Below are 27,315 nucleotides of genomic sequence, written 5' to 3'. Positions count from 1 at the left end.
ATGAAGCCTTGAATTCATGGAGCATGAGATTTTTTTGTAGCATTCCTAAGCCAATAATTTGATGACCGGCGCCTGAGTTGGCATCTTTCCGTGGTCATCAAAATATTCGCTTAGGAATGCGACAAAAACAAAATAATCTCCATGAATTCAAGGCTTCATGAGGTTTGTAATTGATAGAAAATAATTAATTTTTTGGATGAACTACTTATTTAAAATATTTCAATTTTTATTTTTATTTTTTCAAGATTTGTTTAGAAAATAACAGATGCGATGCACTGTGAGCTTGTCGATCTGCTATTTTCTATTTTTCTATGTATAAAGTCGCTGCTTTTGGGAATGTTTTCATAGACCTGGTTGCTTATTTCTGTCCCAGCATCTGGCAACGCTGTTGATAACCTGTCATCTGTCACCAGCCGGTCACCAGAAAGTCACAGCCTGCCAGGGCTGAAAGCTCTATATTTAACAAGCTGCAATGTTGATACAGAACTCTAATATCAGTTTATAAATGTATATTTTGTTAACATAAATAAATAAGCAAAAATGTGAAATTATTTGCCACAGAATAATTACTCTTTATGTTGCTGTCCCCCCCCCCCCTTTTACCGGCCAGTTGGAACAGTCCATAAGAGAGAGGGGCGGGGCTGTTTGTGTGTTTGTGCGTGTGCGTGTGCGTGTGTGTGTGTGGTCGCACATTGCCGGTTGGCTTCTAATAGTGAACAGACACACACACACACACACACACAGACACACACACACGCACACACGCATGCACACACACACGCACCGCTGCTAACAACCGCTCTCTACACACGGCTGGTGGCGCGCACATACAACACGCGCACAACACACATGCATGCACACCACATGCACGCACACGCATCAGGCTGACATTCTGGACTATTTTCGGGGAGTAACATCAGCAGCAAGACAGAGGAGCGCCAGGCGTCTCTCTGTACGGCCACAACATTACAGGTGAGAGTGTGTGTTGTGTGGTTTAACGGTGTGTTGGACCGCTGGGGGAGGCAGCCTGAGTCGGTGCTGGTGGCCGGGGATGGGGTTAGATGGAGCGGGGATGTCAGACAGCATCACCCGCCGCTCTGTCTGGAAAGTAAACCCTAAAAACTATAATCCAGACACGTGTCACTGGTTAACCGTGGAATTATAAGAGTTGAGGCGGTGCTGCTCCATCTTTTAGGATGGAGAGATGTAGAGATGCAGATGGAGAGATGTAGAAGTGTAGAGATGGAAGATGGAGAGATGGATGGATGGAAGCTGGAGAGATGGAGATATGGATGGATGGATGGATGGATGGATGGATGGAAGGAAGGAAGATGGAGAGATTGTAGCTCCATAAAGAACCTCTCACTCCGCTATACAGCTCCGAGATGAGGTTCTATGTCGTTACCTTCCAGAATCGGGTGAACGTCCGCCAAGGCTCCGCTGTTTACCCTTTTGTATACGTCGTATCCCAAAACTAATGGTAGATTCCAAGCCGCACGGATGTTTAAAGTTTGGTTCGGCGCATAAAATTTTAGGAACGGAGCGAAACTACCCGTTTAAATCGCTTATTTAGTCAGCCTGTGGCCATGTTTCCCATTGTAGCCAAACCGGGAGCAGTACTGGCAGCGGACGTAGGGGGGTTTTCCGGTTTGAATGGGAAACATGGCCACAGGCTGACTAAATAAGCGATTTAAACGGGTAGTTTCGCTCCGTTCCTAAAATTTTATGCGCCGAACCAAACTTTAAACATCCGTGCGGCTTGGAATCTACCATTAGTTTTGGCATACGACGTATACAAAAGGGTAAACAGCGGAGCCTTGGCGGACGTTCACCCGATTCTGGAAGGTAACGACATAGAACCTCATCTCGGAGCTGTATAGCGGAGTGAGAGGTTCTTTATGGAGCTAGAGAGATTGATGGATATGAGGGATTATAGTTTTACATAACGACCAGCGGCCGGTCCCCACAGCATGTGTCCGCACAACAGCTGCTGCTGGGCGGCCTGCCTCTGGAGCCACACACCGCTGTCCTCTACTTCATTCACTTTCATCACTCACGGTTTTCATTATAGATTAGCTTATATATGCAAATTACATATGATGTTATTATTGTCATCATCTCGTGCTAAAAGTTCATTTCCTACTATTTCCTACATTTTTTATTTTATTTTACAAATAACTTAAAACAGAAATATCTAATCGACTATTATTTTTCTAATGAAATAGCACATCTTTTGTTAAAAGTTTTCCTTTCAGACCAACATTTGGTGTAGCCTACATGTCAAAATTCATTTGAACAGTAGGATAGCCTATTTTAGTTGTATGAACAAAAAAGAAGTGTAGAGATTTAATGGAAAGTTAAATTAAACCCTTAATCCCTCCTGTCTGTCTGTCACCATTATGAGGCTTTAAAAGCGCTGTTCCCCCGAGCTCTTTCTAGCTCCCACAGGAGACCCAGTCCATTATTCACATGCAGAGGTTCAATAGGACACACACACACACACACACACACACACACACACACACACACACACACACACACACACACACACACACACACACACACACACACACACACACACACACACACACACACACACACAGTAGCAGTGAATGAAGCAGCTAGAATGACCATATTTGGGAGTGACTGAGCTGGTAGTGTTGCTTGTTGCTTGTTGTGTGTGTGTGTGTGTGTGTGTGTGTGTGTGTGTGTGTGTGTGTGTGTGTGTGTGTGTGTGTGTGTGTGTGTGTGTGTGTGTGTGTGTGTGTGTGTGTGTGTGTGTGTGTGTGTGTGTGTGTGTGTGTTGCTAATGCTTGCAATGTTGCATTCAAATAGCGCTTTTATCCAAAGCGCTTTACAAGATTGTGCATTACATCACTCATTCATTCACACACACACACACACACACACACACACACACACACCGATGGCGGAGAAAACCATGCAAGGCACCAACCTGCTCATCAGGAGCAATAGGGGTTCAGCGTCTTGCTCAAGGACACTTCAACACTAACTCTGGGGGAGCCCGGATCGAACTGGGAACCTCGCGGTTCCCAACCGTCCACTCTACCGGCCACTCTACCGGCCACTCTACCCGGCCTGAGCCACTGCCACCCCTGTTTACAAAGGACTGTACATAGCCAATAATTGTTGACATTATTACCATGAGCCATCCACGTTTGATTCCTCTGTTGTTTTACAAAACCTCCTGTTTCAATGCCGTTTCAATACAGTTTTTTGCCGAACTACCTCCTAACTTAATGTTAGGGGCTGTAATCGGTTCTCAACAAGGGGGGCGAGCGTTCCGCAACAGAGAGGCGAGTGGTCCGCTCAAAAAATGGGGGCGAGCGTGATTTGGAGCGAGCGTTCCCGGTTATCATTCTCAGTACCTGCCCAACTTTAGGTTTGTGATATGTGCATGTCTGTTTTCTTTTTCAAGTGTAAGGCAAAGCAGCTTGCAAAATACTGCTCCATCTCTCCTGTATGTCAGATGGAAGTGTATGACCTACTGTACTGTACTGTACTGTACTGTACTGTACTGTATCCATGTGTGTTGGTTACATTCTGTATGCACTGACACACATGTTATTTTGAGTACGTATATGTCATCAGAAGCAACTGAAAAATATTTGGGCCCTTTCACATCCACCGCCAAGGGCTAATCTCATAATGTACTCACCAGTGCCAAGGTGTTTTTGTTGTTTTTTTGTTTTTTTGATGTCGCCATAGATCTTGTTAAAATCCTTTAGATTGCACGATCCACTGTTTGTAAACAACGAGCACATGTCCTGGTCTCTACTCGTCGAGACCGCGTGTCAAACGGAGCCGCCATGTTTGAGTTCTGACCGTTTGTGTTAACATGGGAAATGCGAGGATGAAAAACTACATAGGTTTACAGGGGGTTTTGTGTACGACTTAGAATGGAGAACGACGGGAAACAAAAAACGAGATCGCACTTCCGGTTGACTTCGGGTGGTGTTACACTGAAAATGGTCCCCGTAAAAAATTGAAAAAAATAAAAAAAATCGAAAAAAAGGAAAAAACACCCGGACCGTAGGACTACGGTTTCGGCGCTTAACAGTTGGATTTAACGGACCGTAGGACTACGTTCTTGGCGGTGGATGTGTTAATGTATTTTATAAAAGTCAAAGGAATTAGAATGACCAGTACAACCACAGTCTAATACTGTTGAACTGGGAGCTGACCAGTACAACCACAGTCTGATACTGTTGTACTGGGAGCTGACCAGTAGACTGAGCAGATTTGAGGTTAAATGATTTGCTCAGCGGAACCCCAGCACAGAATGATGTAATGATACAGTAGTTTGAGGTATTTGAACTGGCAACCTTCAGGTCATGAAACCCTGCTGTCTCTATGGTTACTGTAGTTCAGGTGGTTCAGAGCCAGTGTTGCCATGTATGCTTATTACAAGCGACTTTGGGCTTGTTTTTCTGTAAAGTGGCTTGTTAAATATTGGTAGTTACTAGTTGCGGGTTGTGTTTTTTTGGGCTTGTTTCTAAAGTGTAGTTGCTTATTTGGGCTTCCCTCCTAATGTTGCTCAAACAGTGGTTCAGAAACCTTTTCATGTCAAGGACGTGTGTGTGTGTGTGTGTGTGTGTGTGTGTGTGTGTGTGTGTGTGTGTGTGTGTGTGTGTGTGTGTGTGTGTGTGTGTGTGTGTGTGTGTGTGTGTGTGTGTGTGTGTGTGTGTGTGTGTGTGTGTGTGTGTGTGTGTGTGTACACACACACAATAAAGAGCTCGGGTGGCGCAGTGGTAAAGTCACTGCCCACCAGCACGGAGGTTGTGTGTTTGGATCCACCGTGCTGCATCCGGCTTTGTCGAGCGTCTACACGAACAGTACACAATTGGCCCGTGTTCGGGGGAGGGAAGCAGGGCGAGAAGGGTGATATCGGTCATTGCACGTACTGCTACGGGCTGGGGCACCTGTCAGCGGGGAGTGTTGGGCGGGAGGAGTAGGACGAAGGCTCTACGTTCTCCTGGTGGAAAAAAAACAAAACAAACAATGCAAGATAATAATAATAATGATAATTAATGATAATAATGATGTATGTGAACATCGCCAGGTTTTTTCTCTCCATTGATTAGTGTGTAATAGGGGCAGCAGTGGCTCAGGGGTAGAGTGGCCGGTAGAGCGGCCGGATGGAAGCCGTGTGGTTTTCCCAGGCTCCCCCAGAAGAGTTACTGTCGAAGTGTCCTTGAGCAAGACGCTGAACCCCTAATTGCTCCCGATGAGCAGGTTGGTGCCTTGCATGGTTTCCTCCGCCATCGTTGTATGAATGTGTGTGTGAATGGGTGAATGTAAATTCACCCATTTATATAGCGCTTTGGATAAAAGCGCTATGTAAATGCACCATTTACCATTTACCATTTAATCAAACCGCTAAAACAAATATTTCTCTCGGTGGGAACGCACCTACACACAGAGAAGTTGAACTCTTTAGATAGAACATAAGGTGTTATTACTAACTTGTTATTCCAGTGATGTTGAAGAAATGTTTCCTCAACAAATATACAAAGATATGAATTGTATTTGTAATTGTATGTATTGTAACTGTGTGTGTGTGTGTGTGTGTGTGTGTGTGTGTGTGTGTGTGTGTGTGTGTGTGTGTGTGTGTGTGTGTGTGTGTGTGTGTCCAGTCTATTCCTGGCTTGGTGACTCATCCTCTCTACTGTTATACAATAGAACTGTTACAGCTTTGACAGTTTACCTCAAATAGAAAGATCCAGAATAGAACCTCATACATACACTCATAATGTACTTCTACTGTACCAGGAAACATGGAAACACTTCAGCACATTAACACATAAAGAGGCCTGTCATTTGATCAGTAAACGTTATTTAGCATGTGTCCATTTAAAGGCATAGGGTGTAACTTTTCCCTGTGTTTACATACTGTAACAAAACAATTAATATAGGTTTTACCCATCATTTCCCTCTATAGCAGCCGTTATCAGCTACTGGAGTAGTGTGGTGGTGTTTTACCTGCAGAAACACACAGTCGTCTCACTGTATCTTGGTGTTTTCACTGTTTGTTTTGGTAGACGGGGATGGTTTTGGGCGTCTACCAAAAAAAACTAAACAGTGAAAACACCAAAATACAGGGAGAGGGCAGTGTGTTTCTGCAGGTAAACACCATACATGTATTTATTGTTTTGTTATGTAAGACAGTGTGTGTGTGGAACCACATGGAAGCTGGTCTGGGATACGTTTGTCAGTTTAATAAAAGGCGGTGATTTTGATTTGATTTGATTTTGGTAAAAGAAACACGATATATCATTTAAACTTATATAACTTAAACCCAGGATATACACATTAAAGCGTAATAAAAAAACTTGTTTTATTACGGTACAATAAATTACATAGCACCAATACATTACAGCAGCACCAATACATAGTATGCAGCACATCACATGAACTACAAAATACAAAACACTGAAAACCACCTAAAATCCCTAACAAACAGTACACACATCTAAAGTGCATCACTAGCCTGTAGCTTATTATTCCATAGCAGTTAGCTTGCTATTTACAGCCACACTGTCCACACTGTCTGCAAATAAATGTCAGCTCTCCTACTGTCTGTCTCTCCCACATTGTCTCCCTCTCAGCTCTCCTACTGTCTGTCTCTCCTACACTGTCTGTCTCTCAGCTGTCCTACTGTCTGTCTCTCCTACACTGTCTCCCTCTCAGCTGTCCTACTGTCTGTCTCTCCTACATTGTCTCCCTCTCAGATGTCCCACTGTCTGTCTCTCCCACAATTGTCTCCATCTCAGCTGTCCTACTATCTGTCTCTCCTACACCGTCTCCCTCTCAGCTGTCCCACTGTCTGTCTCATACACTGTCTCCCTCTCAGCTGTCCCACTGTCTGTCTCATACACCGTCTCCCTCTCAGCTGTCCCACTGTCTGTCTCATACACTGTCTCCCTCTCAGCTGTCTCATACACTGTCTCCCTCTCAGCTGTCCCACTGTCTCATACACTGTCTGTCTCTCAGCTGTCCCACTGTCCGTCTCTCCCACAATTGTCTCCATCTCAGCTGTCCTACTATCTGTCTCTCCTACACCGTCTCCCTCTCAGCTGTCCCACTGTCTGTCTCATACACTGTCTCCCTCTCAGCTGTCCCACTGTCTGTCTGATACACTGTCTCCCTCTCAGCTGTCCCACTGTCTGTCTCATACACTGTCTCCCTCTCAGCTGTCCCACTGTCTCATACACTGTCTCCCTCTCAGCTGTCCCACTGTCTGTCTCATACACTGTCTCCCTCTCAGCTCTCCTGTCTGTCTCTCCTACACTGTCTCTCTCTCAGCTGTCCATCACTCCTTTTGTGACATGAATCAGAACAGAATAATACATCAACACTGTACATGTGACATCCTAGTGTTGTGTGACATCTGATTCTACAGATGTTTGGTGTAAACTCACTCTGATCACCTCCTGAAATGGATCGTTATCAGAGGATGACTAGAGAAGATCAATAATTAGAGGTGCTCCGATCGATCGGCCAGCGATTTAAATCGGCCGACTTTCAATCCAAATGACGCTGATCGGCAATCTACCTTCTACTGTAGATCTGCTATTTGTGCCGAATGTTCCCCCCAGAATAGGGATGCTGGGGTTCAAGTGGTTAAGAACAAGAGGAGAGATGGACAGAGATGTTAGTAGTTGAGAAGAGAAGAGAAGAGAAGAGAAGAGAAGAGAACATAAATAAATATATTAATAATAATAATAATAATAATAATAATAATAATAACAATAACAATACAGTGGTGTAAAGTAACTAAGTGCATGTACTCAAGTACTATACTTAAGTAAAATCTTGAGGATTTTTTACTTTACTGGAGTATTTTAAATGTTCAATACTTTAACTTCTACTCCAGAGGCAAATATTGTACTTTTACTCCACTACAATTATTTTAAAACTTTAGTTTCTAATTACTTTAGATCGGCTATTCTCGAAAGATGTTTATACATTTTGAACTTCTGAAATGGGACATTCTGCACAATGAGATACTTTTACTTTTGGTGCTTTAAGTATATTTTGATGCCAATACTTTTGTACTTTTACTCAAGTAAATTTTGATTACCTGACTTTTACTTGTAACATAGTATTTCTTCACTACAGTATAATTTTACTTAAGTAAAACATGTTTAGTACTTTTCTCACCACTGTTCTTTTGTTGCCATCTTTTTCACTGGAAACTTTATTATCCTAAATCAGAGGTTTTCAAATGGTGGTCTGTGGACCACTGCTGGTCCGTGAAGGTATTTCATGTGGTCCCTGGTCATCCATTCAGTAATATGTAAAGTGAAGATTTTGTTTTTGTTCATAATTAGTGTGGTTGCCCTAACAGGGCAACCAGACTATAGTTCTAGGGACACTTTATTCTCATTCCGGATAAACAATACTTTGAACCGCATCTCCTCCCACAGTTTTTATTCCCCAATTTAGTGCCATATGTCAAAATGACCGTCTTGACCTGGAATCGTGCGCTTGTATTTTGCTAAGAGATTGGTTGAATAGTTTAATTGATATTGATTTATTAGTGCATTAAATTTCCCCATCCGCTTTAATGTAAAAGTGAAAAAACTCAAATTCAAGTATTTTTTTCTCAGAAACCGTAAGAGCTAGAGTTACCACATTTGGAGGGGAGGTTCATAATTTAGTCCGAAATTATTGAAAAAAGAATTACACTAATCGACCACATGGTGGCGCTATAACAGCGCCCTTTACGTTTTGGCCTATAACTCTTGAACCGTAGGTCGTAAAATCAAAATGTCTTTTTCCCTGGATTCCTTGGGTCACTACGCATCTCCCCATATAGGCCACGCCCATTTGCGTCTGGATAGATTTTCCGCCATTTTGAATTTTCTTCAAAACACACTTTTTGCACCTTTTCCATTTTTTTTCCTTCCAAATCTCACAAAAATCGGTACACATGATCTCTGGGCCCATGCGATGAACATATCCAAACGGCATTTTGATAGTCCTTACCGTTCGTCCGTAAATGGCTTCCAAAGTTAGTGGGAGGGGCCCGTTTTACCAAAAATGCTAGAAATCACGAACGAAATGTCCGCTCAATCCCAAATTTGAATCAAATGTCAAGGGTGGTTTACTCAACGAATCCACAAAAGAATTTCCATTTTGACCCATAGGGGGCGCCACAAATGCACAAAACGTAACCGTTTGATGCAAAAACATGATTTTTGGGGGGATCAATCCTTTCTAAATGAAACGCAAGTGATCTCAGGAGTGACGTGACAATGTAATTGGCGCAGCCTCCGACGGTATTCCTCCCAGCGTATTCCTACAGCCCGGCGGCCGCGACCCACGACTCGCGTCGGCGCAACCACACTTTGCAATTGCCCTGAATTGCGACGCGTCTAGTTTTATTTTGTTTTATTTTGAAGAAACTTTAGTATTTTGGTATTTGTGTGAATGAGGACAGTGGAATTAAAAATATTATCAGTGGTCATTGGAGGAGGTGTTTCAATTCCAAAAGTACTTACTACAGAAGAGGATCAGCTCAGATATAGACCACCTGTAATCATACCAACCACGCGATTAGCTAATCGCAAAGGCCGCGATTTTTTTATTTTTTATTTTATCATAATAAATCATTTTAATATTCATATTAATCCCAGAGCACCCGCGAGACTTGTCTCCTTCTCTCCAGAGTGGCTGCCTGCCTCTCTCTACAGGGAGCGAGAGGGCAGCGAGCCCCCCCCACCTCTCTCTCGCTCTGTCCCTCTCATAGAGTTAGGTCTCCGTCGGCTACGAGTATTTAAAGTTTGTCGAACGGCCGTGTTGCGCAAATCCCTGATGCCGCGCGTAGCGGTAAAACATTATTTTCGGTGCGACACAAGTAGTGTAGTAGTAGTGTTGCTCCTATCTATGTTTGTTTCTGTAAGTGTAACTTGTATTTTTCCCATCATTATTAAACTATTACTGTTGGATGCTGTGATATGTAAACAATACGATGGAAAGCACTTCCTGGTCAGTGTTGCCAGGTTTTGTGAGAGAAATAAGCAACCCTGTCTATGAAAACAAGCCCAAAAGAAGCGACTATGAACTGTATCTTTGTCACTTATGTTATGTACAGTGGTGGAAAAAGTACTCAAATGTTGTACTTAAGTAAAAGTATCAATACTGCAATGTAGAAGTACTCTGTTACAAGTAGAAAATTCAAAATGTACTTGAATAAAAGTACAAAAGTATTGGTATCAAAATGTACTTAAAGTACCAAAAGTAAAAGTACTAATGTTTGAAAATAGCAGATCTACAAGCTCACAACGCGTCGTATCACGGTGCGTTGTGAGCTTGTAGATCTGCTATTTTCAAATAACCTAGGTATAAAATAGGGCCAAAGTGGTTAATGTAGGTTTTACAATATTATAATTTATATCTGAAAAGTAACTAGTCACTAAATTTTTCAAATAATTGTAGTGGAGTAAAAGTACAATATTTGCCTCTGAGATGTAGTGGAGTAGAAGTTAAAGTATTGGAAATTAGAAATACTCAAGTAAAGTACAAATACAGTACTTAAGTAAATGTACTTAGTTACTTTCCACCACTGCGTTATGTATTCTGAGTTTTTCACTTCCAAGGAGTAGTAGTAATACAATGTACAGTAGGAGAGGACTTTGCCTTGTGAGACAAAAAAGTGTTACATTTTAGTTGAATGTTAATTTACATACGCTAAATACTGGATATCAGTAAATATGCTTCTTTAGCCATAAGTGAAATACCTACTTATTTCACTGCTGTGAATTGTTTACACAAAAAGGTAATTATTTGTTTAATTTTATTTTTATTTATTGAACTTATGGCTCAAGAAGCTTCTCTTCTTGAGCCATAAGTTAATGACTTAACAAGTTCAATGTTGGGTTGTTTACAAAAATAAGCTATTTCTATTCCAGCTAAATGTTTAAATATATACATGGTGAAAAAAGTACTTGGAAGATACATGTTGGAAGCAATGAAGCAATTCATATCTTTTAGTTCTCATCCTTATTTATTAGAATCTAGAACAGTAAATAAATGGTATGCCATTTGGTAATGTTCCATTACTTCCAATTACTTTTTAAACGTACACAGTGAATACTAAACTGAAGCTTGACTTTTTTTTTTTTTTTTTTTAATCGCAATCAAATCGCAATCGCAATATCAGTCAGGAAAATCGCAATTAGATTTTTTCCCAAAATCGTTCAGCCCTAGCATGGACCATTAGTGGGCCATGGACCACTTCTTGAGAAGGAGTGCACTAAATGACCTGGTGACCAGGGGCGGCCATAGCTGAGTGGTTAGTGAGCCCGCCTAGGGAACCAGAGCTGGCCCTGGTTGCCCCAGGTTCGATTCCAGGCTATCCCAGCATATGTGCCGATGATATGAAATTTGTCCCTGAGCAAGACTCTTAACCCCAATTGCTCACAGGTTCTCATTGGAAACAAGACCGCAAGGACTTTCATGAACGACCTGTTAAAAGGAATTATCCTTATCCTTACCTATAAGATGACGAGTCAATGAAGTCAGTTACTGAGAAGTCTGAGGTCAAGAAATTCCACATAAAATGGAGTTAGAATCTCAAGAAGGGAAAGTGTCATCATTATTAGGAAATGTGGCCATTTAATGGTATGTGTTTGCTCACTCATAAATGTTACAAATCAGTATAGTATCAGTTAACATGAGTTTAATATGGAAGGTTGGATAAAGTAAGAGGAATATTTCAGTGATTGGTTCTCCCTTTTTTTTAGCTCTGGACCACTAGCATATTTCAAGCGATCTTCAAGGGCCACCCCAACCCACCTTTAACTAACCTTAGCCCACATATCCCCACCCAACACAACAGTGGTCCAAGGCTGATTCTTAGTCAGGATGGTGGTCCTTGGTTTACAATCAGTTGAGAACCCCTGTCCTAAATAATTACAACCCAAATAGGTGACCTCTTCTTTACTTGTGATTGTGTGTGTGTGTGTGTGTGTGTGTGTGTGTGTGTGTGTGTGTGTGTGTGTGTGTGTGTGTGTGTGTGTGTGTGTGTGTGTGTGTGTGTGTGTGGAGGCTCAGGGGGGTTGTAGTGACGCTGGTGGCCCAGTCTGAGGTCTTATCTCTGGGTACAGCTGCAGACGGAGGGGGGCCTGGGGGGCAGACATGTACGAAAACGTCAATTCATTTCATTTCACTGGTACATCATGTAACTTAGGCTCGTTTTTTCCTTGACCACAATGTAAAATATAATCTAAATAGCATGTTATTTAGACAGATTATATGTTCATTTTGTTTACCTGATATCCTATAGTTTCAATGTACAGATTATTATTTGTTATAGTGTATTGTTTAGACTGATGCTAGGTTCATTGTTTACCTCAGTGTATATCAACCTTTTTTGTGCCAAGGCACACCTGGCATAGCCAAAAGATCCCAGGGCACACCTAGATATACGGTATATATATATATATAATTATATGTATATATATATATATACACACACACACACTAGGGGTGTGCCGATACACTAATTTCATGAAACAATACGATACGATATTGGGCACACAACTTCGATACGATACGCACTTTTTTATTATGAAATCATATGGGGGAGAAAAAAAGCAAATGCAAACAAATATTTCTGTTTTTGCATTATTCAGACATGCAAACTTGTAGCTTTTCAGCTTCCACTAGCCGTTTTGAATCCAAATAGGGCAATAGTGTGACACCTGACCCGAAAAAAAACAGCATGTTGTCACCCTTTTCACCTCGGGGCAGTTTTTTTTTTTTTTTTTAATGATATTTTTTCAAACCTTCTTCAAACGGCGCGGCACACCTCAGCAGTAGCCCCGGCCCAAAATTGGGACGTTTGCCAGGGTTGATATACACTGGTTTACCTGATATCCTATAGATTCAATGTGCAGATTATTATTCATATAGTATATTGTTTAACCCATTAAGACCGGGAATGCATACTGTGTCATTTTAGATGTTTATAGCTATAACCATTATTTTATACTTTGGGCTATTCAATAATAGCAGATCTACAAGCTCATAGCGCTACAAGCTTGTAGATCTGCTATTATTGAAAAATCTTGAACATTTTGTGTTGAATACATATATATATATTTTTGAAACAAAATTTTTAACTCTTTGCTTCTGGGGGGGGGGGGTCCCTGGAACAACATATTTTGGTTTTGGTTTTTGGTTTACCTGTAATTCTAGTTTACTGGCAGTACACTCTCTCTACATTCTATGTAGTATGTGTTTATCTTGCTTATTCTAAGTCACTCTGGATAAATGCCTACATTGTAAATTGATGTAAACATCCACTGAGAGTCATTATTAGACAGTTTATGAACAAAGCAGGCAGCTACGATCAGCCTCTCTGCTGGACACAACCACTGGATATTGTTGCCATGTCTGCTTATTATAAGTTGGGCTTGTTTTTCTGTACAATTTAGGCATTTAGAGACTGCCTGTCTCTCCTACAAGTCACTTGTAAATATTGGACGTTGTGTTTTTTTACTTGTTGTGTAGTTGCTTATTTAGGCTTGCTTCATTTTAACCACTTTAACGCCTATACATCGGCTATTTGAAACTAGCAGATCTACGAGCTTGTAGATCTGCTAATTTCAAACAATCTTGAAAAAAAAATTAAAAACACTTTACATTTTAACAACACAAATCATGTATGGGGTTGGGTCCCTGGCCAAAATATTTTCAGTTTCAATTCAATTCAATTAAATTTTATTAAAGTGTCAAATCACAACAAGTTGTCTCAAGACACGTTACATGTACAGCAGAGACCGGACAGTCCCACCCTGAGCAAGCAATTTTGCGACAGTGGCAACGAAAAACTGATGGGGTTCCGTGGCCAAATACATATTAATTTAGGGGTCCTTGACAGTTTGACTGACCTGCCCTAGTTGCTTATTTTGGGCTTGTTTTCATAGACCTGGTTGCTTGTTTCTCTCACAAAATCTGGCAATATTGCCCCTAATGGATATCCATGTGTCCTGATTGGCTGTCTGTCTCTCCTACGCTGTCTCTCTCTCAGCTGTCCTACTGTCTGTCTCTCCTACACTGTCTCTCTCTCTCAGCTGTCCTACTGCCTGTCTCTCCTACACTGTCTCCCTCTCAGCTGTCCTACTGACTGTCTCTCTCAGCTTTCCTACTGTCTGTCTCTCCTACACTGTCTGTCTCTCAGCTGTCCTACTGTCTGTCTCTCCTACACTGTCTCTCTCTCAACTGTCATACTGTCTGTCTCTCCCTCAGCTTTCTTACTGCCTCTCTCCTACACTGTCTCTCCCTCTCAGATGACTTACTGTCTGTCTCTCCTACACTGTCTCCCTCTCAGCTGTCCTACTGACTGTCTCTCCTACATTGTCTCCCTCTCAGCTGTCCTACTGTCTGTCTCTCCTACACTGTCTCCCTCTCAGCTGTTCTACTGTCAGTCTCTCCTACACTGTCTCTCTCTCAGCTTTCCTACTGACTGTCTCTCCTACACTGTCTCCCTCTCAGCTGTCCTACTGACTGTCTCTCCTACACTGTCTCTCTCAGCTTTCCTACTGTCTGTCTCTCCTACACTGTCTCTCTCTCAACTGTCATACTGTCTGTCTCTCCCTCAGCTTTCTTACTGCCTCTCTCCTACACTGTCTCTCCCTCTCAGATGACTTACTGTCTGTCTCTCCTACACTGTCTCCCTCTCAGCTGTCCTACTGACTGTCTCTCCTACATTGTCTCCCTCTCAGCTGTCCTACTGTCTGTCTCTCCTACACTGTCTCCCTCTCAGCTGTCCTACTGACTGTCTCTCCTACATTGTCTCCCTCTCAGCTGTCCTACTGTCTGTCTCTCCTACAATGTCTCCCTCTCAGCTGTCCTACTGTCTGTCTCTCCTACACGTCTCTCTCAGCTTTCCTACTGTCTGTCTCTCCTACACTGTCTGTCTCTCAGCTGTCCTACTGTCTGTCTCTCCTACACTGTCTCCCTCTCAGCTGTCATACTGTCTGTCTCTCCCTCAGCTTTCTTACTGTCTCTCTCCTACACTGTCTCTCCCTCTCAGATGACTTACTGTCTGTCTCTCCTACACTGTCTCCCTCTCAGCTGTCCTACTGTCTGTCTCTCCTACACTGTCTCTCCCTCAGCTGTCCTACTGTTTGTCTCTCCTACACTGTCTCTCCCTCAGCTGTCCTACTGTTTGTCTCTACTACACTGTCTCCCTCTCAGCTGTCCTACTGTTTGTCTCTGCTACACTGTCTCCCTCTCAGCTGTCCTACTGTTTGTCTCTCCTACACTGTCTCTCTCTCAGCTCTCCTACTGTCTGTCTCTCCTACGCTGTCTCCCGCTCAGCTTTCCTACTGCTGTAAACATCTTAAACATACAAACATAAAAATGTTACTCTATACCAGGGGTCGGCAACCTTTCTGACATGAAGTACCATGTTTTGATTTACTTGATAGTCAGTAAGTTTAACGATGACACCACGTAAAAAGACAACAACTGTTATACACATCACAGCCTGTTTTTGTTTGTTTGTTTGTTTGTTTTGGGGTTAGACTCCGACCCCATCTTATTCATCAGTCGAAGGTCAGACTCAGAGGTCGCATACCTGGACACAGCATGTTTGATTGACATTGTCTTGTCTGCTTGGTCTTGGAAAGACCCCATGTTTAGTCTCAAAGTGACACTTATAACCCATTAAGACCTGGCTGATTCTACAGATGCCTTCTAAATCAGTAGAACCTTTTCGTGCCAAGGACCCCCAAAATGATATGTATTTGGTGGACCCCCATCTGTTTTTTTTTGTGGCAATAAATAAATGTTCAAACACAAAAGTTTCAATAACAGCAGATGTACAAGCTCACAGCATGGCACAAAGTGACGCTCTGTGCATCTGCTATTTTTGAATAGCCAACGCTAAAATCTAAAATCACACAGAGGCTTTCCCGGTTTTAACTGGATGTTCGGCAAACAGTGCCAGTGATTACTCATCCCTGTGCCAATGGTGTACTGTATGCTGTATCTAATGAATGAGTAGATACAAAACATTGTATCTAAATTAATAGATACTTAAAGGTAGGGTAAGTGATATTTTTTGGTTAAAACAAAAAGTATTTTTTTTAAAGGTTAAAATACTATATTCTGATCGTAATCATTGCTATAGAGTGTTTGTTCAGTAACAGGAGTCTCCCCGTCTCTCCAGCTCTTTAATAAACAGAAAATACATTTTTCGGTAGGTGTCAAAATCTCAGCCAATCAGGAGAAAGTACCCATTTTTAAGCTTAATTTGTATAGTTTTCAGTTCCAATTTTGCATGCTCATTTCTTAGTGTCATCACTTCCAATTTCACTTGTTTAATCTGTATCCTGATTGAGTTCTCTGTCCTGGTTGGATAAAATTGGAAATGAAACTAAAAAAAAAAAAAAAAAAACTACAAAATACATTTTCTGTTTTATAAAGAGCTGGAGAGACATGGAGACTCTTTATATGGACAGGACACTCTATAGTAACGAGCACTATCAGAACATAGACCCATTTTGCAATTATTTGAAACTTTGCAAATCACTTACACTACCTTTAACACATGTATCTAATGTATAGATATACATAACACTGTATCTAATGTATAGATACAAAACACTGTATCTAATGTAAAACACTGTTTCTAAATGAATAGATACATAACACTGTATCTAAATGAATAGATACATAACACTGTATCTAATGAATAGATACAAAACACTGTATCTTATGAATAGATACAAAACACTGTATCTAAATTAATAGATACATAACACTGTATCTAAATTAATAGATACATAACACAGACCAAATCAGTGACGTACACAATGAAATTTTTTACATTCACTTCAGCTGGTATAGAACCAGGAAGTGACCCCGATGACATGTCAGCCAATGACAGTTCAGAATGACAGTGTGAATGGGTGTGGTCAGAGCCCTGCAGGCAGCGATAACAGAATGCCGAAAGTACACTCACACACACACACACACACACACACACACACACACACACACACACACACACACACACACACACACACACACGCACACGCACACGCAAACACTGGCACGTACCCACAGACACATGCACAGGTTCAGTGAGGTGATAACACAGCTTGCAGTAACTGACTGTGTGTCTTGTGATTTCTACTGTGACTGGGTCTGCTGCCAGCATTTTACATACTGTACATGCTACTATAATATTAAACATACATCATTTTATTGTATTTATTATTTAACAAACAATAGTTTTGCACATTGTTGTGTTTTTGTTCTGTAGTTTGATTAAATGTTTTGGTTCAAATGGCTTATTGAACCGAAACATCTATTAAAAAAACACTTGAAATTGAACATTAGTACACATAAATGTAGACCTATTGAAACACATTTATTGTACATTTACTGACTGGGATTAAAGAAATGTGTTTACATTGCAACACCATAATAATTGTAAATTTTTTCTGTCAGAAATAGTTCTACATCCACATAAGAGAGGTTAGCTTGGGATAAATCTTTGAAACTAATGACAGCAGCAGTATTTCAATGTTTTGCATTCACTTGGTACGAAAACTTTTGGACAAATAGCAGCACATTTTTCTAATGTATTTAAAGGTAGTTTCTCTGTTTGTATGGACAGTATTTCTATGTACAGAGATCACTTGGTGTAAACAGTGTGGGGATACACACAATGATTAGTAGTCCTTAAGGTGGTTATATTCCATTACATCCGTCTCCTGTCACAACAGCTCACGAATCTTGCTGCTGTGTTTGCACATTGTTGTACTTAACCCAACAGATATGTTTTGCCCCCCATCCGTCCGTCCGTCCGTCCGTCCGTCTGTGAACAGCTAATCTCAGGCACCGTTGGCCCGATTGAAGCAAAACTGTGCACTCCCTGGATGCCAGAGCAGAACCTCTGCCCCAAATTATTCTGATCTAAGGATAAGGATAAGGATAATTCCTTTTAACAGGTCGTTCATGAAAGTCCTTGCGGTCTTGTTTCCAATGAGAACCTGTGAGCAATTGGGGTTAAGAGTCTTGCTCAGGGACAAATTTCATATCATCGGCACATATGCTGGGATAGCCTGGAATCGAACCTGGGGCAACCAGGGCCAGCTGGTTCCCTAGGCGGGCTCACTAACCACTCAGCTATGGCCGCCCGATCGCCGGATCTGCCTGTTATAACGCCACCAGGAGGCCGAAAAACACATTTTTTAAATATTATAAATAAAATAATATTATATTTTAAATAATATAACAGATTTTGTCCAAACATCACGCAAATCGGTTCACAGTATCTTTATAGTCATGTTCGATCTGTTCAATTTTGTCTGTCTTCTCTTGGGAGCCAGGTCTGCCTATGGCTTGCCTTGCCTTTCTCGATGATCTGTGTTTACTGATTCTGTACATAGTCAAGGCTTTCCTTAGTTTTGGGTCAGTCACAGTGCTCAGATATTCTTTCACTGTGTATTCTCTGTTTAGAGCTAAATAGCATTCCATTTTGCTCTGGTTGCTTTGGGTTGCTTCTTTTTTTTGGTTATCTTATCATTTGGTCTAGTCCAGTAGGTTTTCCGTCTGGTGGTTGTGCTTGTGTTTGTCCCAGAACTAACTGGCCATGAGGGGACATCTCTCTAGGGTTTCACTGTATGTGAGGGCCTTGTTATGGAGCGTGTCTGGGTCACTTTCCTTCATTTCAATGCTCTCTTTTTGATTTAGATAATTAGTGGGTATCATCCTAATTTACAATTTTGGCATTTAACAGACGCTGTTAATACAGAGCGACTTACAGTAAGCAAGGACACAAGATAATACATCAAATGCATAGAAATAGTAATCTAATAAAATAATACATATGTAAACCAATAATCATCAGCCTGTACATTGAAACTATACACACTATAGGATGCCAGGTCAACAATGACCAGTCATCTGTCTACATACCATGCTATCTAAGTTACATTTTAGCCTTTGCATAGGACTGCAAGGTCGTCAAGGCTAGGGCAAGTGCTATGGGCTGAGGTGGAGTCTGAAGAGGTGAGTCTTCAGATTAACGCAGAAGATTGGGAGTGAGTCTGCAGTTCTAACTGCAATGGGAAGTTCATTCCATAGTTTCGGAGCCAGAAGGGAGAAGAGTCTGGGACGTGTGGAGCGTTGTCCCGGATGTTTTAGCGAAGGTTCTGACAGCCTCCTTGTGTTAGGTGATCTGAGAGAGCGGGAGGGGTTGTAGGGTTGGATCAGGTTTTGAAGATATGGGGGTGCCATACCTTTGTAGGCCAAGTCAGTGTTTTGTACTCTGTGCGGGCAGTTCTGGGAGCCAATGGAGGGAGCGGAGAAGGGGGGAGACATGTGAACATTTTGGATGGTTGAAGACCAAGCGTGCTGCGGCATTCTGGATCATTTGGAGAGGCTTAACTGCACATGCCGGGAGGCCAGTAAGGAGAGAGTTACAATAGTCAAGTTTTGACATGACTGATGTCTGGATAAGGAGCTGGGCTGACTCGTGGGTGAGGAAGGGTCTGATCCTAATTCTGCTCTGCATGCACTGTTTGTTGTTTTCCGTTGTACTTGGAGAAGAATGGATTTGCTGAATTTGCCATGCAGAGTCTCGATTTGGTGTTTTTCCTATTTTTCAAGTTCTTGATTGGCAAGTGGGATCCCAGACCATAGAGGGAAATGGGTTCTATAACAGAGTCTAGTATTTTTTTTGCCAGATTTTTATTGGGATGTCTAACTTGTGCGGTATCTGGCCCTACGGAACCGGCAGGAAATGAGGTCCATTTCCGTAGGCGGGGAATAAACAGTCAGCGCTCAGAAACCGGAGTTTTTCCTTTCTTAACAATTCCATTTTATTGTCAGAGTTCTTTTAACAATCCATACGTTCGAGTCAATTCAACATATAGCGCATCTTATTCCACAGAATCTACTTTATCCTGCCGAACGTGGCATCTGCTTGGGCTCAGAATCACAGAGCCCCGTTTCTCACAAAAACATCATATTACATGCAGACAGACATTTGACCTAGGACCTCCTCTCAGTCCTTCTTCTAACCACTCACAACAGGTTTTTAAAGAACAATAGACTTCTTGGGGCAGCCTTTCACAATGGATCTGCCTCCTTTACACTGACTCATGACAATTTACTTTAACCTATTTATAAAACTATACTTTTACACAAGCTCATATTATGCAATCTTTGTTTAACATCTTATTACCTTCAAAATAAGACCACACATATATGTATTCAACCTTGTATGAATGATTTAGACAAAAATAGATGATTTAAGAGGACATTTTCCTTAGATTCAAGACGAAAAGTTACATGAAACGAACTGGTTTCTTCCACCAACCACATTTCACCAATGTTTATACTTGCTACAAAATAAGCTTTTACTGTGAAATAGTTATAATTACAAGAATTCAATTTGAGTCTGTATTTCTTTACCAGAGGTTTGTGGGGCAGTGGCGGCTGGTGGGAAATTTGGGTGGGAGTGCTGGGGGCCCAAGATGTTTTGGGGGGCCCAAAACTCGTAAAATGCATAGATTTTCCAACTGTTATAGGTATAACTATAGGCTTTTTTCCTCATTCATGCATCCCTGAAGATCAATTTCTTAATGCCTGGTATGGTGTAGAAATGACAAGCACATGATATCATGCATAGAAAATAGTTGTGCAAATATTGTACTTTTACTCCACTACAATTATTTGAATTTGAATTATTTGAATTTGAAAATTTTTAGTTTTTTTTAAAAAAAAATTCTACTTATCCTCAAATCTAGCTAATGTGACACTGTGTTATGTTAATTCTTCATTATTAATTACCTATGATGCATCTCTTTTTCGATCTAAAAAATCAAGCAAACATGCACAAAGGTATTATCACATTCATTTTAGTTTTTTTTTTGTATTTTTTCTACTTATCCTCAAATCTAGCTAATTTGACACTGTGTTATGTTAATTCTTCATTATTAATTACCTATGATGCATCTCTTTTTCTTTCTAAAAAATAAAGCAAACATGCACAAAGGTATTATCACTTTTCTTTTAGTTGTTTTTTGGTATTTTTTCTACTTATCCTCAAATCTAGCTAATTTGACACTGTGTTATGTTAATTATTCATTATTAATTACCTATGATGCATCTCTTTTTCTTTCTAAAAAAATCAAGCAAACATGCACAAAGGTATTATCACATTCAGAGGAAGGCTTTTATTTTTTCCCATTATCAGTCATATGACTTGAACATTTCCAAAACTAAACAAAAAGTGCCTTATGATAAGTGCTAAATAAATGTACAGAAAATTAACCAGTGCCATCAAAAACTGAAATGGCTGAAAGCCATGACTTTGCCATCTTATGGCTTACGTTTTACTTCTTGTACAGAAATTTGGCCCTCCTCTCCTTGAGAGATGCAAATCTTTCAATGACTTTATGGTTAAAGTCAGGGATGTCTTTGACAAGTTTCTTCTCCATAGAGAGCATGGCCAATGCATTGAGGCGATCCTCTGTCATTGAGTTTCTGAGGAAGGTCTTGATTCTCTTCAGTGTTGAGAAGCACCTCTCAGATTCAGCTGTAGTCATAGGAGTTGTGATGAGGATCTTCAACAAAGCTACAGTCTCTGAGAAGGTGTCCTGAAGGTTGTTCTCCATGAAGACCTGGTACAGAGCCACAGCACCACTACAGTTCTTGAACTCATCATTTCTGTAGATGAGTGACAGCTCAGTTTTCAGCTTGTTCTTGTTCAGCAGTGGGTAGGCCTCCATGGTAGTGTTCAGTGCTGCTTCAGGGAACCGGCTCCTGTACTGGTGGAAATTGACACTCTGCAGCAGTACAGCACTGATTAGGTGCTTGGTGAAGGAAAACCTCTGTTTTGCATGGCCCAAGATAGTGTCACACACCTAAAAAGAAGGGGAACAAAATGAATGCACCAACTTAATAGAATATGGAGATGGATAAGTCAACAGTATAATATATCAATATAATAATAAAAACACTATTTAGTTTTATCAATGTATATATTTAATTGATAGGGACAATGCAAATTAGTACAGCGGTATTATAAAACTAGACTGTTATATTACATAGGGCCTACTTTAAGCACAATACAGCACTACTACAATAATAACAAAAATTCAACTGTATCAACTTTGTAAAAGACTAACAGCATATTTCTCACCTCTGTAGCTATCCTCTGAAGTTCATCTGGGCCCAGTGTGTGACGTTTCTTGCCAAGCTTCTGCTGAGATACACGGCAGCTATGTTCTCCACAGAGTGTAGGGATGGAATCTCTAAACAGAACCAGAATAGAAAAGTTTTGCTTTAGTTGTCAAGTACGTTATTACCTACACATAGTTTAAGTTATTCAAGGATCATATCATAGACACACAGTATCACAGTATCAGTAATACAACATACATATACATTTACCTGATCTCTTGCACTTTTTCTGTGAACTGCTGCATGCTTCTCTGGACAAAGACTGCGTCAATGTTCCTCTTCTGGAGCTGGTTGTAGAGAATGTCCACATGAGGCATGATGTGACGGAACAGTTCCAAGAAGAAGGTGAACGTATCGTCCTCCAGTAGCCTCACAAACCCTCCAGCTTCTCGCACAGTGGTAGAATCAAATTCACCCGAGTCCCTAATGGTTTCAAAACACTGGAGGAGGTCATCTTTGTGCTCAAACACAGTATTCACAGTGCGGCTGTGGAAGTTCCATCTTACTGTGCTTGCTCTTGGGAGTCTGTGTGCCACCACTCTATCCAGAACATTGGTTCTCTTAGGAGATCGTGAAAAAAAGGTAGAGAATCCACCCAGGTCAGAGAAGAACAGCTTGACTTTGGAAATGCGAGATGTCACCTGCTGCATGATGAGATTTAATTGATGTGCATAGCAGTGGACATAGTGTGCATTCTCATAAACATCTTGCACCTTCTTATTCACACCACCTGTGGCTCCTCTCATGACACTTGCACCATCATATGTCTGGGCGATGAGCTTCTTCTTCTGGTCGTCAGGGAGAATGGAGCTCAACCTAGCCAGAAGTGCTGTGGAGATGGAATCAGCTGTGGCACTCTGGAGAGGTACAAATTCAAAAAATCTCTCTTGCACAACATGGGCTTGGTCAATGTAGCGGAAAACAATAACCAGTTGATTTTGAGTGGAAACATCAGTTGTTTCATCAGCCTGTATGGAGACAAAGTCTGCACTCTGGATTTCTTCTATGATGCGTTCTCTCAAAACAGAGAGCATACAGTCAAGGAGTTCATTCTGTACTGTCTTAGATGTTCCCTTAAACACAGTAGCAGCCTGCAGGTGCTCTTGTACAACTGCATCTATTGATGCTACAAAATCCACCAATCCTCTGAAAACACCAGGATTTGCTGAGTCTTCACTTTCATCATGCCCACGTAGGGCTAACTCAAAGGCACCACAGAACTTGACACAATCTATTATTTTAGACAAGATGTGCCTGTTTTTGTCAACCTCCTCATTGTGTTTACGGATCCCTAACCTGTAGCCTTCATTAAGCTGAGCAGCTATGTTTACTTTTCCAAACATGGCTAGTTTCACTGCATTGTCCATGTGGATTGAGGTTCCCTCATGTTTTTCAGCTTTATTTGATAAGTGCCTCATATCTATCACTCCAGTCTTAATCCATGCTGGGTCAGACCCTGCTGTTTGAAAAAGGAGGCAGGGAAAGCAAAATAAAGCATTGGACTGATTACATGCAGTTAGCCAAGCCTTCTTGTTGTACCAGCTCTTTGAAAAAGACCTTGTGTATTCCCTTCCTCTGTCCTTAGTTTTCTGAGTGATATTGACATCAGGTTGATCTGGTCCAAGCTGTTTTATTCTTAGTTTATCTGGCAGTGTTCTTCTCTCAAATGGAGTTTTCTGCAGTGATTTAACTGAGTTCTCTTTTTCCTCCATCCTAAAATCACTGAGTTTACACCATAGAGTTAAAAATAAGGTTAACACTACACTTACTGTCTGTTTCCACGACGCTACTACTCCTCAATATCATTCATTTATGAACGCTGTGTGTCAGTCTCTGTTATGAGGTGTATGCTGCCCCCAAGAGGTTGGTGGTGTGTATTGGTCTGAACGCAGTTAATGTGCGACCAACAGCGATCCTATCGTTTGCATTGAAGAGGATCCAACTGCGCATGTCCAACTTAAAACGAGAGGCATGGAGTAAAGATCTCTGCGCACAAACATGTGACAGTCTGTAACCTATCAGTAACGTTATACAACGTAGAACATTTGTATCACATTTCATCAGGGCAGATTATACCTTTTACCCACTGTTTACTTACTATTATATATTTACCTTGCTCATTTTAAATAAATTACAGGACGACGCAGATATCAAAGTGAAAGTGATTTTTAATATAAAAAAAATAAAAAAATAAAAAAAATAAATAAAAAAAATAAAATTTTCAGGTCGGTGGGGTGGTGGTGCGGCGCACTTGCGCCCTCTATGGACGGGCCGCGGCTGTTGTGGGGAGAGAGAGACAACAGGCAACAGGTACTCTCGCATAATTAGAATGCGCCCTTGTGGGAACAAAGAACTCGGCCGGGTGTGGTGTTTTAGGTTCACACCTAAGACAATAGACAGGATAGCTATAAGTGTTACTTTAATTACCTCCACTGTAGCAGACAACCACATCTGTTCTCCCCCACTAACAGCCTTTTGGTCTCCTCGTTTTGGTCTCATTCTGACACTCTACCAATTTGTGTTTATAATGTATCAATAGCATAGTACTTCATATTCCATAAGCACAGGACCCGATATTCACGACACTTGTTTTGCTGAAATAGAAAGCCCTTCTTGCCTTGTCTCTCATGTCGTTTACAGCTACCTGTGCTGCTGATGTTTAGGCCAAGGCAGGTCTATTTTTTTGCATGTTCTAGTGCAGTCGTATTTAATAAGAATTGTTGGTGCTGAAGGCTATGTGTCTTTTTTGGAATATCATACCTTAAGTTTTAGTCAGATTTACTGTCGGCCTCTCTCTCTCTCTCTCTCTCTCTCTCTCTCTCTCTCTCTCTCTCTCTCTCTCTCTCTCTCTCTCTCTCTCTCTCTCTCTCTCAGTGTCTCTCTCTCTCCCCCTGTCTCTCTGTTTCTTTGTCCATTCAACTGTTGGAATGGCATATAAGAACGCTCGTCCCAAAACACACTCGTCCGTGAAACAAATGGGGGCGAGTGTGATTTGGGGCGAGGAACGGTTACCACCCTGCATGCGCTTCTCGTCAAACTCAATTGCGGAAATAATATGAATAATATTATGGGGATATAATCCTATAGGCTACATCAGTGTTTATCAACCCTGGCAAACGTCCCAATTTTGGGCCGGGGCTACTGCTGAGGTGTGCCGCGCCGTTTGAAGAAGTTTTGAAAAAATATAATACCATTTTTTTTTTTTTTTTTTTTTACAATAATAATAATCAGGCATGCAAACAGCCCCGAGGTGAAAAGGGTGACAACATGCTACAAGTTTGCATGTCTGAATAATGCAAAAACAGAAATATTTGTTTGCATTTGCTTTTTTTCTCCCCCATATATTTTCATAATAAAAAAAGTGCGTATCGAAGTTGTGTGCCCAATATCGTATCGTTTCGTGAAATTAGTGTATCGGCACACCCCTAGTGTGTGTGTATATATATATATACCGTATATATATATATATATAATTATAATTATATATATATATATATACCGTATATCTAGGTGTGCCCTGGGATCTTTTGGCTATGCCAGGTGTGCCTTGGCACAAAAAAGGTTGATAAACACTGGGCTACATAATATATTGGATATTACAAAAATAAATATAATAGCAGATGCCTTTACTGTAATATGGGCGGCTATTTTTATTTATTTTTCTGTGTGGTATTGGTTCTATACCAGGGGTCTTCAACGTTTTTCAGGCCAAGGACCCCTTAGCTGTCAGAGAGATGAAGCAGGGACCCCCACTACATATTGTATAACTTATTGCAGATTAAACCTTTTCATAGATTTCATAGATGGCTTCATAGACTTATTTGACAGCACTATCATCAGTGATCATGATGTTTGTTTGTTTGTTTACACATTATATTTTCTATTAATATGTTGATTTTCATAAATGTACCACTTAAACCCTCAACTTAGTACTTAGTAAACTTGACCTTTGGCTCTGTACTTGGTTCATTCTTTTTCCCCTGTACACCAAATCTCTTCTGCCGAAAATAGGGAGCTTGTAGATCTGCTATTTTTGGCAAATGTTCCACTCAGGATAATGATGCTAGGGTTCAAGTGGTTAATGTAAAACAAAATAAATCCTATCACACAAACATTTGGTGGCCCTCCTATTGTAAATGATAAAGATTTATCATTGACTAAAACTAGACTAAAATGTAAACCGTTTTTGTTGACTGAAACTAAACTAAATACTTAATGTTTTGTTGGACTAAGATAAAGACTAAAATGCTCGACTTTTAGTCCACTAAAACTTGACTAAATAAAAACAGAATGAGGTTGACTAAATATGATAAACAAGGGCGATTGAAACTGGACTTAAATTTCAAATCAACGCTGGTACAAAGCTAAACACAATGTTGAATAAATGTGACTAACATGTAGTTGTGTTTTCCAGCATCACACCAACTTTTTCCCTGCAGAAAACCCTACTCTCTCTGTCTCTCTCAGTGTCTCTCTCTCCCTGTCTCTCTGTTTCTCTCTTTCTCTCTCTTTCTCTCTCTCTCTCTCTCCCAGAGGCTTCATTCAATCGTGTCTGTGTGCATGCGTGCGTGTGTGTGTGTGTGTGTGGTCTGTCTCCCACACTCCTGTCAGCTGATTGGTTAGCTGTGCTTCGTAACCTAGCAACCTACAAATATGCTCCAGCATTCCTATGTTCTATCTCCACTCTTAAATAAACCACCAATACTCACACATTGAATTAATTTATTGTCTACGCCAGGCTGAAAGGCATGGCGAGAGAGTATGTTTTGCACCCTGTCCGTCCGTCCGTCCGTCCGTCCGTCCGTCCGTCCGTCCGTCCGTCCGTCCGTTCGTCCGTCCGCGTGTCTGTGCCCAGCTAATCTCCGGCACCGTTGGCTTGATTGCAGCGAAACTGTGTACACACACTCCCTGGATGCCAATTCAGAACCTCTGCCCCAATTTTTTTTCATGGGCCTGTTATAGCGCCACCAGGAGGCCGCTTTTTACAGTACTCCTACAGATTTTGTCAAAAAATCACGCAAATCCATACACAGTATCTCTATAGTCATTAAACGAAACCGTTCTTTCAGATTTTTG

General features: G+C 41.1%; 1 protein-coding gene across 3 annotated transcripts in view; it reads left to right on the top strand.

The window, feature by feature from the left end:
* The first annotated feature begins 666 nt into the window (after positions 1-666).
* LOC308087996 (dematin-like) overlaps positions 667-27,315 on the top strand; it is a 113,438-nt gene continuing 86,789 nt past the window's right edge. For all 3 annotated transcript variants that reach the window (XM_080432292.1, XM_080432291.1, XM_080432290.1), the window contains exons 1-2: positions 667-712; positions 745-972. The gene's annotated coding sequence lies outside the window, so the exon portion shown is untranslated. The remainder of the gene's footprint in view (positions 713-744; positions 973-27,315) is intronic.

This window comes from Gymnoscopelus braueri (assembly GCF_963280865.1).
Source record: "Gymnoscopelus braueri genome assembly, chromosome: 7".
Taxonomy (NCBI): domain Eukaryota; kingdom Metazoa; phylum Chordata; class Actinopteri; order Myctophiformes; family Myctophidae; genus Gymnoscopelus; species Gymnoscopelus braueri.
The sequence above is the reverse complement of the archived record's forward strand: the minus strand, read 5'-3'. Positions and strand labels throughout refer to the sequence as shown.